Genomic DNA, 15,210 nt, shown 5'->3' on the forward strand with positions numbered 1-15,210 from the left:
AGTGATGACAATATTAAATATAGCCGGCACTGCAAACACATGTTACTTCATGACGTAATGTAGACACATTCTGAACCACGCTTAAGAAATGGTAATTTTCTAATGATTTATACAAACACGCTTAATGTCTGAGCTATGTTTCTCAGTGTCACTGGCGTAAGTCACCAATGGTCTGATCTGTTCTAGATCCCCTTCTGAAAATAATAAATGTGTCAATATTATTAAAGTGGTAAACAGTATTCACTCATATGATCAACTATATTCATGGGATCATTTAAGTCACACTGTGACAGAACTATAAGTGTCATTCGGACTTTGAGTCTTGATCACGTGGCTTTGAATTTTAAGCTGTGGCGATGTATGACATCACGCATCACTCGCCACTCGTCAGAAATAGTTGATATGGCCGATAACAAGCCATTGTTCTTTCTTACACTCTCTGACATGGTTCAGTACAAACTAATCTTATAGATAAGTGACAAATGCTTTTGTTTCGAATTTCAAAACGACATTTAAAAAAACGAGCATGAGTCAACTTATCAAGTTGTTCAACTATAGGTCTTAGTTTCCGAACATGGATTTGGCAGCTTATGTAAATTCCACGACCTGTGGCTGCACCGACTGGTGACTTCTCTATTGTTGACAATAACAACCTTCATCATTTATTCAAATATGGCCAAAAGTATCGTGAACAGTCTGGTACCAATTGGGAATAAAGTTTTTTTAAACACTTTTTTATGATGCCAAATTTTACTTTTATTAAGTTTTATTGTTGTTTGAATGAGGAAATTGCCTGTTCTGAGTTTCATAAGCATTATCGTTTGGATGCAAAATATGTGTCTTTCTTAAGTCTTGTCATCATCGAAGCAGTCCGGGTTAAGACCTAAAACATCATATCGTCGCCAAAAACATCTGACATCAAACCATCGTATTACCTCTTTTTAACCAATCAGAATCAAACATTCTCAAATGTCATGGTGGAATGAAAATAACTTGTCATCATTACAGTAGTTATAACTGTTATGATAATACTTTTGTGACAAGAAGGATGTGATCGTTCACGGTCAGGAATCAAGTTGAAGGTATTTAAATCCACTAAGTCCTTATAATACTGACTTACCTCAGGCACACAATTGGCTCAACTGACTCAAGTTTGTGTATATATTATATCTCGATGATATCGCGTAATGTCCACAAGAAAGGACTTCCCTATGAAGTAATTCCGTCCATGTGAGGCTATGAACAAACCCCAGTATTATAACAGGCAGGAATCAATAATTTCTTTTTACTGTTATTCAATTTAACTGACTAACACTACGGTAAGTTTAGTTAAGCGCTTAGTCAATAAGAGCAGGCATTAATCAACAGGCTACGGCTAAACCTGTCTGTGTATGTGTTTTTTTAGCGGGTGATTACATCGTCAGCAACATCGATAACGATACTGCTTTGAGGCTTATATATGTTTTCAAGTTTATATAATTTATCAATATCGAATTATTTTTCAAATCACAAATGTATGTCGAGATCTTTTGTTGTTGACAACAGTTGTTCTCATGGAGATATTATCGCTTCTTGTCGTTCGTTATTCTCTAGAAAATGTTTTGTTATTAACTGTAAATTTGACAAGCGTGTATACATTCTTTACGAACGGTAGTCTCGTGGGTTTTTGAATATTTATTATTGAAGTTGATTTTGTATATAATCATATAATAAAATGAATTTTAGTGCCCTACATATCTTTTGCTACTTTTGTTTTGTTTGCCAATACGGAACTACTTTTTAAGTCGCAATTACAAGGGATGGTGAAACGTCACTACGTGTTAGGTAGGGAGTTTTTACGTTTCATGGTTTTACATCTGTTATTATGTTCCCAGTAAGCAACTACACAAAGGGTATATAATAAATAGGGTATTCCACCTGTGTCATAAAATATTTTCTATATATACTCCCACTTCTAGCATGTTTATAGACTGCCGTTCTATAGCTTAACCTCATCAAAATCAGATCTAAGAACTCACTGCCGCTAAACACAGATCTGAGGACATCCCATTACGGGTAAGGTCAGCCAATTAGAAAGCAGGTTTCCCGAGCTTTATTGTACTCGTTTCAACCGGACGACTTCCATTTCAGATTAGATTAAAATATATGTTGACACAGTTCTCAAATTAAAATTTTGAGAACTGAACAAACAAACATCCCGGAATAAATGGGATGTCCTTAGATCTTTGTTCAGCGTTAGCGAGAACTAAGATCTGATTTTAATTAGATAGTTCTATAGCTGTGGCGTTAAACAATATATATATATATATATCAGGGTCATCCGAGACAGTTATTATAATGTAGCAAAGCTTTACAAAAGCAAGGAGCGGGTGACCTCAGTCCTCTAAGGCCAGGAAAATTGCTGTTCAGTCGGTGCCAAGCGGTGGTGCAGGATGGCTCACTTTTCGCAGACTCCTTTGAAAATCATTATTTAATAGTCTAAATTATATACTCTCCAAAAAGTGAAACGCAAAGCCAGATTTGTGTGAGGTAGGAAAATACATTTATACGAGGAACCAAAATGTTGTGGAGAGAACACTTGGTGATTGTAGTCATGTCAGATATCGGTACATAGGAAAAGTCCCAAGTACATAGGAAAAGTTGACGTCGGCGTAGCCGTCTTTCCTATTCATCCCACAGATGTAGACAGGCTCTTGTGATCCGTGCTGTGTGCGGTCGAGCGTTGTCCTGCAGGAATACACCTTTGTCGTTGGCAGCAATTGGGAGGACGTGTGGTAGGAGAACATCGTTGATGTATCGTTGAGCCGTAAGATATGGACCAAACCTGTCCTGCCATGATGAGAGATAGCCGCCCACATCATAACACTACCCCCCCCCCCCCCCAAACCTGTCCACTTCCTCTACGCAGTTTCCGGCGTAACGTTCTCCCCGACGTCTGTAGGAGGAGACATCGTGATTCGTCGTTCAACCAGACGACACCAATGCAGTCGTTGTTGACGATGTTGGCGACTCAATATGACGCGTCGAGCAGGACGTCTTGCTCGGAGACCTGCTGCTCTTAAACGGTTTCATTAGGTGTGGTCGGATAATTCTGCGCAGTCCGTGTATTAGGGATGCGGTTGAGGTCGCTGTGGTCGTCCTTTCACGTAGGTGGCGCAGTCGGATGTAGTGATCCCGGGCGGGGGTGGTTACTCTTGGTAGTCCCGATCTTTGCCGATCTCGTGTTCACCTATGCCGTTGAAACCGATCGTTGTTTCTTTGCACTTCTGTTAATCTTGGCATGTTGTTGAACTGTCACTGTTCGACTGACGCAGATGCCGGGCAATCAAAATCCCTGCACTCTTAATAACGTGCATAGTGCAGCTCCATGGCCCTTTTGTTAATGCACTGGGTGCGTTTCTCCGAATAGTACGTGTTTCTCGACTACTGGTTTGCATGTCCTTGTTGTGATCTATTCATCCGAGAAATTTGTCACTGACACTATAACACATTGAACCTCTTCATTTGCACCTCTTGGTTCGCCGATTTTGCTTTTATGGCAAACATATTAGGAGTATACATTGGACTCTACTTTTAGTGGAGGTTTCTTATACTTATGGTAATGTTTTTGTGTCTTGTACTTGGCGATGATGTTACAAAGATAAAATGCAAGAACGGTAACACCACGGGACGAGGTTAATGTAACACTGGACATTAATGTCCATCAATGAAAACCAGATTTGTCCTCTGTCGGGCACATATCCCACCCCAAATAATCACACTGCCATCGCCGTACCTTACACATTTTTTAGCATTAGAAATGGCGGCTACTTTCGTCATAGCTTCGATGATGTAATAATTAAAGGGAGATTGACGGGATACACGAATATAATACATAGATCAGGAAGGATGACTAAGCAGTCAGTAGTTGTTGGTATTTTTCAGGTCACCACACAGTGATGAATTCGGGTCTGATATGGTTTTTAATTAATGTGACAAAAGCGGGTCTGACTCGAACACGTTAAAAAGGAGAGTCGAATTTCGGTCGTTCCAGTCACCCACTCTGTGACCCTGTATAGATCGGTAATATTTAGGCTCCAGGAAACCCTCACGGCCATGCGAGTTGCAGAGTAATGACCATTGTCATAAAGTAATGAATGAATGCTGTTCAATAATAGTAAGAATAGTAAGGCTGTTCGCCCATTGTCCCATCGCCCAAGCAGAAATAGTTATTTCTTTTCAAACTCCAGTGGTCTTTTTTTAGCTGCAGTGCTTCTAAAACCAAAGTAGTAACTGCAATGTGGGTTGCCTTTCTCAAAATATTAACAAATCTTTCATCGTTGTTTTAGAAATTAGCACATATATAGCTATTGTCTGTGTCGGTTTTCATAAACATAACGTGTTTTCACAGTATGAAACAAACGCATTGAATATCTATTAAGTTTAATTCCGGTCTCCGACACCCTTTCAAATTTGATGAGGGTACACGGTTTGCTCTGTCAATTTAGACGGCATAATTTGTCGTATTGTCGCCCTTTGGACAAAAACATATATTCAAAACGTGACAGGGGGGCACGGGTGGCCCAGTCGTCTAAGGCGCCGCGATTCGCTGTGCAGAGTTGCGTCCCTTGGGCACGCCAGAAACCTATGATTGTGGGTTCGCATCCCGGTTCGCCACGATTATGTTTCTAGTTTTGTCAGCACCATACCCGTGCTCGTGGGTTTCACCGAAGTGGTAAACGTCTGTGACCTGCATCACTTCAGGCTTTCCTCCCACATTAAGCTGACACGCCGCGATATAACTGGAATACTGTTTAAAGCGGCGTTAAACCAAACTCACTCACTCACTCACTCACTCAAAACGCGACAATGCGACAACCCGACAAATGGCCAAAATGTCGCGTTGTTATATTGTCGTGTTTTGATTAATTTTGACACTGTTTGCTTGTTTTCGTAGTGATGATAACGCGACAATGTCCCTTCTAAGATTCAAGGGGCGGTCGGGTAGCCTAGTGGCTAAAGCGTTCGCTCGTCACGCTGAAGACCCGGATTCCATTACCGACATGGGTACAATGTGTAAAACCCATTTCTGGTGTCCCCCGCCGTGATATTGCTGGAATATTGCTAAAGGCGGCGTAAAACCATACTCACTCTATGATTCAGTATGATAATGCGCCGAAAAGGACACCAAAACAAGGCAATGAACTGATCCTTGAAAATCAGTGATGACACCAGGTGTTCGCGAAAAGGTTAAGACCGACCTGCTGCTCTACTTGCAGCCCCTGACACAGATAATTTGCGTGAAAAAATAAGTATCTATAGCCCGACGCCGCATCCAGCACAACAAAGGAAGCCTGTAAACAATCGAGTCTTGAAAAGGCCCGTCCTGCGAATGTGGGCCAGACAATCCTGTGATAGTTAGCCCGGACCAGAAAATTCATTGACACGAAAACGTGTTTACTGACTTTGTTCAAATCAAAAACATATGCGGCCTTCTGAAGAAAACCAGCAGTGAGCAACAAAACTACTATATGTAACACGTTAAAAAGAAATATCCACACAAATTACAAAGAAAGACACAATCCCCATGAAGTTTGCATCGCAATGCCTAAAACTTGGCACATTTTCAATGGAACCAAACACAGTAAATCACGGAGGTAGTTTTCGGGTTCCCATCCTAATGATGCAAACTTAATGGGCATTGTGTCTTTGTACAGTGTATTTTGTTTATCATGTAGTTTGGTAGCGCTCTGCTGGTTTCTTTGGCAGACCAGAATATCTTAAGTTTGAATATTACTCATGTGGCGTATAAGTGCAGACACTCTTATGTTCACAAGCAAAGAACTATGTTCGTTTTAGGGGACAGTTTTAATGTCTCTTAATATTTATTTAAGTTGCCTCAGCATTGTTGATTAATGATTCTGAACTTATGCTGAAACGCGGGGACTTCAGTCCACTAGCAGAAACATCGTCCCAGTTCACAACGCCAGGGAAAAAACAGCCCCGACTGGGCCCAAAAGGCAAACAGTGATGAACACTATATGAATCCCTGAAGATCAACGTGATATACTCACCCATTTCACATTTCGAATATTTGCTGTCTCACTTTTCCTGGATGTGCGCCTGTGGTCTCACCAGTTTGAGTTCACTTGTATTCATAGCCCAGTGTGTCGTACCCTTCCAACGAACCTTTATCTATGCCGTAATCATACAAGTCGCTTGTCCCTTATCACAAACACAAAAAAACATTCTTCTGTAGCAAGGCAGCTAGGCCCGTTCTTTTTTTATGCTGCGTAAATATGCGACACTGTTAGTTGTTATCGGATCTAAAAATGTCCCCCAAGTGGTAGAGTGTGAGTTTTAGTGAGTTGGGTTTAACGCCGCTTTATAACAGTATTCAAGTTATATCACGGCGTGTCAGCTTAATGTGGAAGGAAAGCCCGAAGTGATACAGGTCTTAAACGTTTACCACTTCGGTGAAACCGACGGATCTAAACTAACAATAGATTATAAGTTAGTATTGTTTGTAATGCCTTGGGCAGTTTGAAGTACCCCGAACAATCAACATAAAATGAACGATCATGATTATTTTGGCATTCCCCCCTCCCCTTCACATCGTTTGAATAAAATTAAACAGCTATCTCCGCATAGCACCAATGCCTGAATTTGTACGATATTACAAAAACAATTAAATATTGTCTTGTTTGTAACAGCTTATATCATTTTAGGGATGTGAAAGTAAAAATATTTCGGAACTTCATTTTTAATTTCATCACAGGATACTGTACAGAATATGTTTGGGGAAACATGATTGTGTCTGAAAGATATAAAATTACGAGATGCATATGTTCTTTACTGTTAAGGTTCATGGCAATATATAGCTAGGCCTCGTATCTAAGTTCGTAATAAATTACAAGATAGGATAAGAAATCAATACTAGCTTCTGCTGTGTTAATAACCAAGAATGGCTACCAAAACATGTGCTTGCCGAGTCACCCTGCGGGGTGTTATACATGTACAGCTAGTACTTTGATAAATCGCCTTTCTATTTGTTGCACAGGTCATAACCATGACTACCTACCGTATGTCTGTACTCGTTTCACTCAGCATTGATTTCTTAACTGGTAGCTGACATGTTTCATATCTGGAATAAGAACCGGTTTGAACTGGTAGATAATCTTGTTCAATGTTTTCTCTATAAACTAGAACATGTGAGAATAGCTACTTGAGACGTGGCGTTTCCCCCATACGTGCAATATGGGGTCGTTCCACGTAGACAGTTTCTTGGATATGATTAGCAAGTGCATCTCTGATATTCTGCTGAAACCCGGACATGAAATATAATTCAAATACAATTTGTTATTGACATGATATTATTAGTTATGGTGTCTATTGTACACTGTGTCATATAAGGTTAGCAGAAAAAAATATTGGGCAAGGCATAACGAATTTATTATACCGAACGAAAAGTTTACGCTATTTGGTATCTTTGTCGCACATGTCATGTCAAAATGAAAACGATAATTACAATCTGTATAAAAGACAGGACCTGTACACATGTTTCCGATACAAAGCTTTACTGTAAACACAAACGTTAACAATGGAATATATAATTCACTAAATATGAACGTTTAAACATGTATTATAGCTGAAATGGATAGACGTATAATAAAACTGCCCGCATGTTAACAGAAACTGTCCACTGTAAGTTGATAACAGTCCGTTTATCCCTAACGACGGGCTGTTATCATTTTCTGTTTCTTGTTGGTGACGTCATCCTACATTATGTCCCATGACGTTGCTATTTGTTTATCAGTGGCCTCTGTTGTGAGCTTTTTTTCTCTATAATTTTTGTTAATAAAGTAACGAACGTGGTCTCTTTAATAAATAATGTCTTTGTCAACACACGTAATAATATTAAAACACAAAACAGTGTGTAATAACGAATTTCTGTACCAGAATTTTCATGTGAAATATGTAAGGTGGGTGTTGGAAAATCCAGAACGGCTGTTACTGACGGTATACGGTCTAATATTAGGTCAGTAACAACCATCTTGGATTTAAGTGACGGTATAGGGCTCATACGGGGTTAGTAATTCTGCTCTCTGATTTATCAATCTCACTTTGAAGCATAATAAACATTTATACATACATGAATATACATCATTACACATTCTCACATGTACAATTCGGTTAGAAGTGAGACGGCATCAAGGTACTCGACTGCACATTTTCCCCCAGCAAGTCAATGCAGGGTTCGTGTACTTGAATTGATGATCTAAATTCACAGGAGATCAGTTGCGGTAACTAATAACCGGCTGAGATGAGTTCACCATGCCAGGAGCACCAGGTATCCAACCATGCACTACCGTTAATTCGGATACATAGGATTACCCGACCGGCTACGTGGGATTGACCCGTGCGATACACACGGGGCTGGGGACTAGGGCGGGGACATTTACAATGTGAACCTTTCATGGGTGTGGGGATACTTTGGAGGTTTTGGCCAACTGGGTTCACAAATGCAATACGCTATTTTCACTAGTTCACGGGGGATCGAAAGTTATTTGCATGTTTAACGTGTTAAGCTCTATTTGAGTGTTGTTTGGGTACAAGGACTTCTTGTAGTGCGTGTTTGGGTCGTTGAATACCTGCGACCAAATAAAACTATTTCACCGTAGGAGACATTAAATCGATATGTCACTCTCTTGATGTTAAAAATAATGGATCAGCCAACTACTTCAAGTTCGTTATGCCGACCGTACACCAATGTAGACGTCAGGTGAGGATTAAGCCCAGCTCAGATTCCAATTTCTGCAGGGACAAAAACGTTTGGTTTGATTGATAACTTCGTCTGATGCAACATTTGACGAGTGTGAGGAAGTGAGTGGGCGAGTTAAGATTTAACATCACATCGGCAATATTTCAGCCATATCGTGACGAGAAGTACATTAATAATACACAGATTCGATTTAAAACTAATTGACAATATTTAAAAGCAGAAAGTATTAGTTAACAGTACAATATAAAAATGGGCTAGATATCGTCAGTCACTGAAGGGTGATCACCATACTAGAGACCATGGGGACTTAAAGTACCTTTGCTTCCTGCATGGACCCCGGCGCCTGGCATGCATTAAAATACTTACCCTATTAGGGGTGGGGGGAATTATGTTACGCTACTTCAACCCCATTCGAGAGTACTGCCACTAACAATTTAAGTTATTAATTAGCACTACCAATATTTAAAACAATACAGTAAGTACATCAAAATATATGAATAGGTTCTATTTCTTTTTAAAAACATAGTAATAAATTAGAATTAACTTTACTAAAAAGACACACTGAAATATTTATCCCTTGTGACGGAAAAATCAACACAGTCAAGCAAGACATGCTTGACTTTGATTGTTTCATCACAGGGGATACAAAACGGAGGATCTTCATGTTTTAATAAATATTCGTGTGTATATCGAGAATGGCCAATACGAGATCGTCGTAAAATGTTCAAATCTGGACTGACAACCCAAGTAGGTGTAACTGATAGTTGGCTTAATTTGATGTAATTTATTGATATCTACTTGGGTGTTCCACTTCTGTTGTATAATATCTCGGATGTAACATCTTATCACAGGTTTATGATCACTTTATGACATTTGAAGTGGTGTCACAGATTTGTTGAGTGCTGCTTTTGCAGCAGCATCGGCATTTGTGTTCCTAGTGATTCCGACATGGCTGGGTAACCAAGAGAAAACTATGTCGTATTTGCCATGAGCAAGATCAATAAATAATTGTTCCTCTAGATTAACTTCATGTCTTTACAGCAATTTCAATCAGAGAGATTCCTCTAAAGGTTAACAGTGAGAGATGTCAGTGAAAATGCTAAGACTGTCGGCGACGTCATTTTGATTCCTTGCTGTTTACAGGAGCTTTGATAATTTAACTAAGTACATGAATCAGGGTATAAGAGGGAGGATGTAGATCTGACTGTCCCTTTATTGATTGTGTGCAGACTCAATAAAGTTGACAAAACCATTCTCACAGTCATAAGTGTCGTTTATCCGATTCCGACTATATCACCAGTATATGTTAATGTATCATCAGTTTGTGTCTATGAATCACTATCAAACAGTGATGATACCAGGTGTTCGCGAAATGCTGCACGCATTCTGTCCAAACGGGCGCACCCATCACAAGCACATGAAAAGAAAAGTCACTTATGCACCAGACAAATACACGGGAACAAATGGTACAGGTCAAAATAGGGATAAGCTTTACTGAGGCATTGAATGTCGTAACACTGATCAAACGACATTTGAGCAAGAGTCTGATCGTGACCCTCTTTGAAATCTTTGCAGAAAGGGAACGCTCGATTATAAAACACACCACAGTCTGGAACTGCTTGAATATTGCTCGACATTCTACTGAAATATTGAAATCACTTCTCTTGTCATAGAAAGTATTGACCTGTGATGTCAAGTTTTCCTGTTTAAGGCTGAGTATAGAGGCGATAGGCCTTTGTGTGCGAGTAAGTAAAGACAAGAGCTGCTGTGTTGTCACAGTCTGTATTGAATAACTAGGTTCTAATCAAGTGGTTACACATTCAGATTCAACTATCTGGCAGAGGAGATTCCAATAAAGGAAACAGTTTGTGTGGCGTACAATTTCTGGTAATAGTAGACGAGTACTATTAATACTAATAATATTACCTCGATTTTACATATTCTCATATTGGCGTGTGATTTCATTAGTTGCTATTTATTACTGAGATTAAAGGTTACACAGTGTGAACGAGTGAGAGACGTGTATGTTTGCTGTCGGCAATGAATCATCAGACTTTGACATATTTTTCATATTGAAGATGTGAAAAAAATTTAAATGGATGACGTCACTAGTACATGTATGTCGTCCCAGAAACTCTTGCTATCATTCACGAGTAATGGACAGACAACTGTGCTATTTAAAAAACGTAGGGGACCATGAACCATATATATTTACACCACATCTTAGAACGAAGATACGTTTTGACGAGAATCAGTCTGTGCATGAACGTTTGTGAAACTTAACAACAAAGTTAACACATCCGTGCCGAACACAGTAGCGCCATACACGTGAGTAGAGTGTCATTCCTGATTTTGACGCTTTGGAGGAAGGTCGATTAATCTCACTGTACCATTATATCTGTGTTATTCTGCTTATCATACAGTTGTGATGTCCTGTATTTCATACATTGTAAACTAGCGATGCGGCGCCTGTAGCGCTGGGCGTCTACGGTCAATTGACATGCTTGATACTGGCAGAAGTCAGCGTGCATGGCAGACTATGGAACAGGTACCAACAAACCCCAAATGTTGACGATCGACCCCGTTCAGGGCGTCCCAGATCAACGACAGCAGTACAGGATCGATTTATCCGAAACCAGGCTCTACCAAATCAAGCTCATACCGCGAATGAAATTGCTGCAAACTGTCACCAGGCTACAGGAGTACGAGTTACTGGTCAGAAAATTAGACATCGTCTACATGCAGCTCATCCCGATTCTCGACGGCTGCGTGTTGTGCCACTCCTTACAAATCGTCACAGGCGTCAATGGTTTATGCTACTTCGAAACTGGTGCAATGGACGCTGGTCACGTGTCATGTTTTCAGAAGAGTCCCGATACATTTTGCACGTCATTGATAGGTGTGGTCGTGTCTGGCGACGTCGAAATGAACGTCAAGCGAGACCTCATGACAGATTTGGCGGTGGGTCGGTGTGGATGACGTCACTATGACTGACCGAACCCCACTCCATATTGTGCAAGGAAGGGTCAGTGGACAGTGCTATCGGAACAACACACTGACTCTCTTTTTTTGTCCGTTTGCAAGGCATGTGGGTCAACGTTTTGTCTATCAGGACGACAGCGCCCGTGCTCACCGTGTACAAATCGTCAATGATCACCTCCAGCAGCACAACATCCATAGAATGACATTGTCAGAAATGAGCCCAGAACTTTCCCTGGGACATGGTTAGTTGGTTGGTTGGTGTTTGACGCCGCACTCAGCAATATTCCAGCTTTATGGCTGTAAATAATCGAGTATGGACAAGACAATCCAGTGATTAATATCATGAACATCGATACATGCAGATGGAATCGATGACTTGCATCAACCAAGTCAGCGAGCCTGACCACCAGTTCCCGTTATTCCCCTCTTACGACAAGCATAGTGGCCTTTTACAGCAAGCATGGGTTGCTGAAGACCTATTCTTCCCTGGCTCTTCATAGGTCCGTCTGGGACATGAAAAGCTGTGACGAGTGCGTCAACGTTTTAGACCGACGACCATGTTGGATGAACTTGGCCAGGTGCTGCCTCAGAGTTGGACTCTCTCAAATCGCCATTGTGAGACTGATACGTTGTATGCCTCGTGGAGTGAATGAATGTTTGACAAATCATGATAATTTAATATTGTGGTTTGTGCAAATTCAATGTATTTTGTTTTCTACTTACTACATGCATTCAGTGTATTATAAAATGTATTCTCATGCACATGTTTTTGTTACGCTACAACTATCCCTCGTAAGGTTTCAAATCCCCCCTCTGCGCATGCGCACGGGAGCCTATTTACCCATAAGTTCCGTGTCTCTCCATTCCTCTCCCAAAGCTAGAACGACAACAACACTCGCTACAAAAATTGCCATACCCGCCAGCCCACCCTATCTTCACCGGCTTAGGTCCTCACCTGTGTACCAATTTGCTACTGCTTTGTAAATATGTACAGTTATTCAATTTTGCCTTTTATTATCAGGGGCTGACTGATTGGCCTTTCATTGGCCAGGCTATTTCCACTTATCTAGAGTGTCCTTTTCTCCCCCAAGTCTAAACCAGAGCTCAGGTCACAGCCCCGGTCCTCAGACCACCGTCCGAGCCGCCGCAGCGGCCCCAAGATCCCCGCCTAGCTCTCGGTCGTTCCCTCTCCTTGTAATAAGCTAGCACCAGAGCTCAGGTCGCAGCCCCGGTCCGCAGACCACCGTCCGAGCCTCTTAGCGGCTCCAGGACAGCACCTAGCTCTCGGTCTGCCCTCGTCTGTGATAAGAATGAGTCAGCTCCCAAGTTCGTGCCAAAACCATTATATGTATGTGTTTGTTATCATGTATATTAAATATTTTTGCATTCTATCTCATTGCTTGTTGTGTTTGCACAAAGTGACGGTATTACGCACTACTGATAAAAAAGTCAACTTCGAATTTCTCATCTTAAACCTATCGTCCTTCAAGTTTGGGGTCATAACATCTGCTGTCGTACTTCACTCCCGGTTATATTGAGTTCCCAATTGGTTCATTATTATCATACAAACCTTTAAAGGATAAAATGTTTCAAGCAGTTTTGGATATTTTAAGCTATTTCCGAGTATCCCCTAAATTTTATGAAGAGTATGTGACGTTATCATTTTGACGTATTCAAGTACGATTCTTTAAGAAAATTACAGCCAAGCTATGCAAGGCCCAACGTGACACATTCACAAGCGGTGAAATTGGTGACGCATTAGGTTCATGATTTGCAGTATGTCCATGTCTTTCATCTAGAATTAATAACAAATGAAAGCATTGTACAATCATAATGGTAAGTACTTTCTCTAAGTCGTTTGGGTATTAAACATATTGTGTGGTGTTAGCTACAAACTGACCATAAGAAGGTGGTTTTACTGTGAAGCTGTAAAAAACTGGTTTGAGGTAACAAAGCTCATGTAATGTGTCGATTACCAAATCGAAACAAGATGATAACCCAGAAATCTGTACGTAAAAGAACCTAGTGTGAAACCAACAAACAAAAAACAAATGGTATACAATAAACAATTGTATTGCAAAAATAGCTAGGTTTACAAATTAATACAAATTACTGCACAGCAATTAAAATGGCTTGTTTTTGTTGTTGTTTAACGCCGCTCTCAGAATATCCCAGCTATGTGACAGCAGTCAGCAGAAAATAACCGAGTCTGGACCAGACAATCCAGTGATTGATGTTATGAGCATCAATCGACGTAAATGGGATACGATGTCATGCATCAATCAAGTCAGCTTCCTTGACCACCCGATCCCGTGAGTTGCCTGTGCTTGTCGACATAGCAACCATCCCTATTTATAATGAGTAATCTCTATACATACACACGTCATGATATGATTTCGATGTACGATATCATTAAGGACATTTCAGCCCTGAAATATATCAAATTATGCCAGATTTCAAAGAGTTATTCCGTCTCATTAGCAAATGAGAGAAAGGACAAGGTTGCAATATAACTGTGATATATACATTCATTGCGATACACCGCCTCCGTGGTCTAGTGGTAGAGCGTCCGCCCGGAGAGCGGAAGGTCCGGGGTTCGATCCCCAGCCGCGTCATACAAAAAGACGTTAAAAGATGGTACTTGTTGTTACCCTGTCTGGCTCTCGGCATTCAGGGCTATAACAAGGACTGGTCGGCTCGGAGTCAGTATACTGAGTCTGAGTGGGGTATTCATGTTAAACTGTGGCATAGTATCTCATTGTGCTAGCACTATAAATCGGCATCAGTCCGGACTAGTACAAGCAGCCACACACACACACAGACGTGCATGCACGTCGCTATATAAGTGCAATAATCTTGGACGCGACGTTAAACCCCATTTCACCTCACCTCATTGCGAATCATTGCGATTGCCGACAATGCTTAATTATGTACCCTGCAAAAGTTTACTACTCTTGTACTTTCAGATTCCACACACACACACACACACACACACACACACACACACGCCCGGGTGTACACCAGCACTAGAGTGAAGGAGAGGGGGACACCCGGCGGAGCTACTTGCAGGTCACCATCCTTCAGTGGTCTGTGGTGATCACAAAACAGATGACGACCTCTGTGGTGTCTGCAAGGAGGGACCTGACCCAGGTGAGACGTATATTGCCTGAGGGTCAGACGGACGTCCACAGAAGAGGAGTCCTGAAGGACTCCAGATATGGAGGATTCACAGAAGGGGTGAAGGAGCTGATGTATTACTAATGGACGATGGTTGACGATACGCCTGTTGAGGAGGAGAAGGTTACGGCCATATGAGATTCTACTTCTGATCTATTTTTGTATCATATGTTGCATCGTTTTCCGTTTTGGGATGCATGGAGAAAGTGACGCCGCTTGGTGGACATGACTGATTTTCAGGATTTACTACGTGAAATAAATAAAAGCGACAAAACCTTTCCATTTTCATA

The sequence above is a fragment of the Haliotis cracherodii genome, unplaced genomic scaffold (assembly GCF_022045235.1).
Source record: "Haliotis cracherodii isolate W230 unplaced genomic scaffold, xgHalCrac1.p SCAF_27, whole genome shotgun sequence".
In the NCBI taxonomy this organism is placed as follows: Eukaryota; Metazoa; Mollusca; class Gastropoda; order Lepetellida; family Haliotidae; genus Haliotis; species Haliotis cracherodii.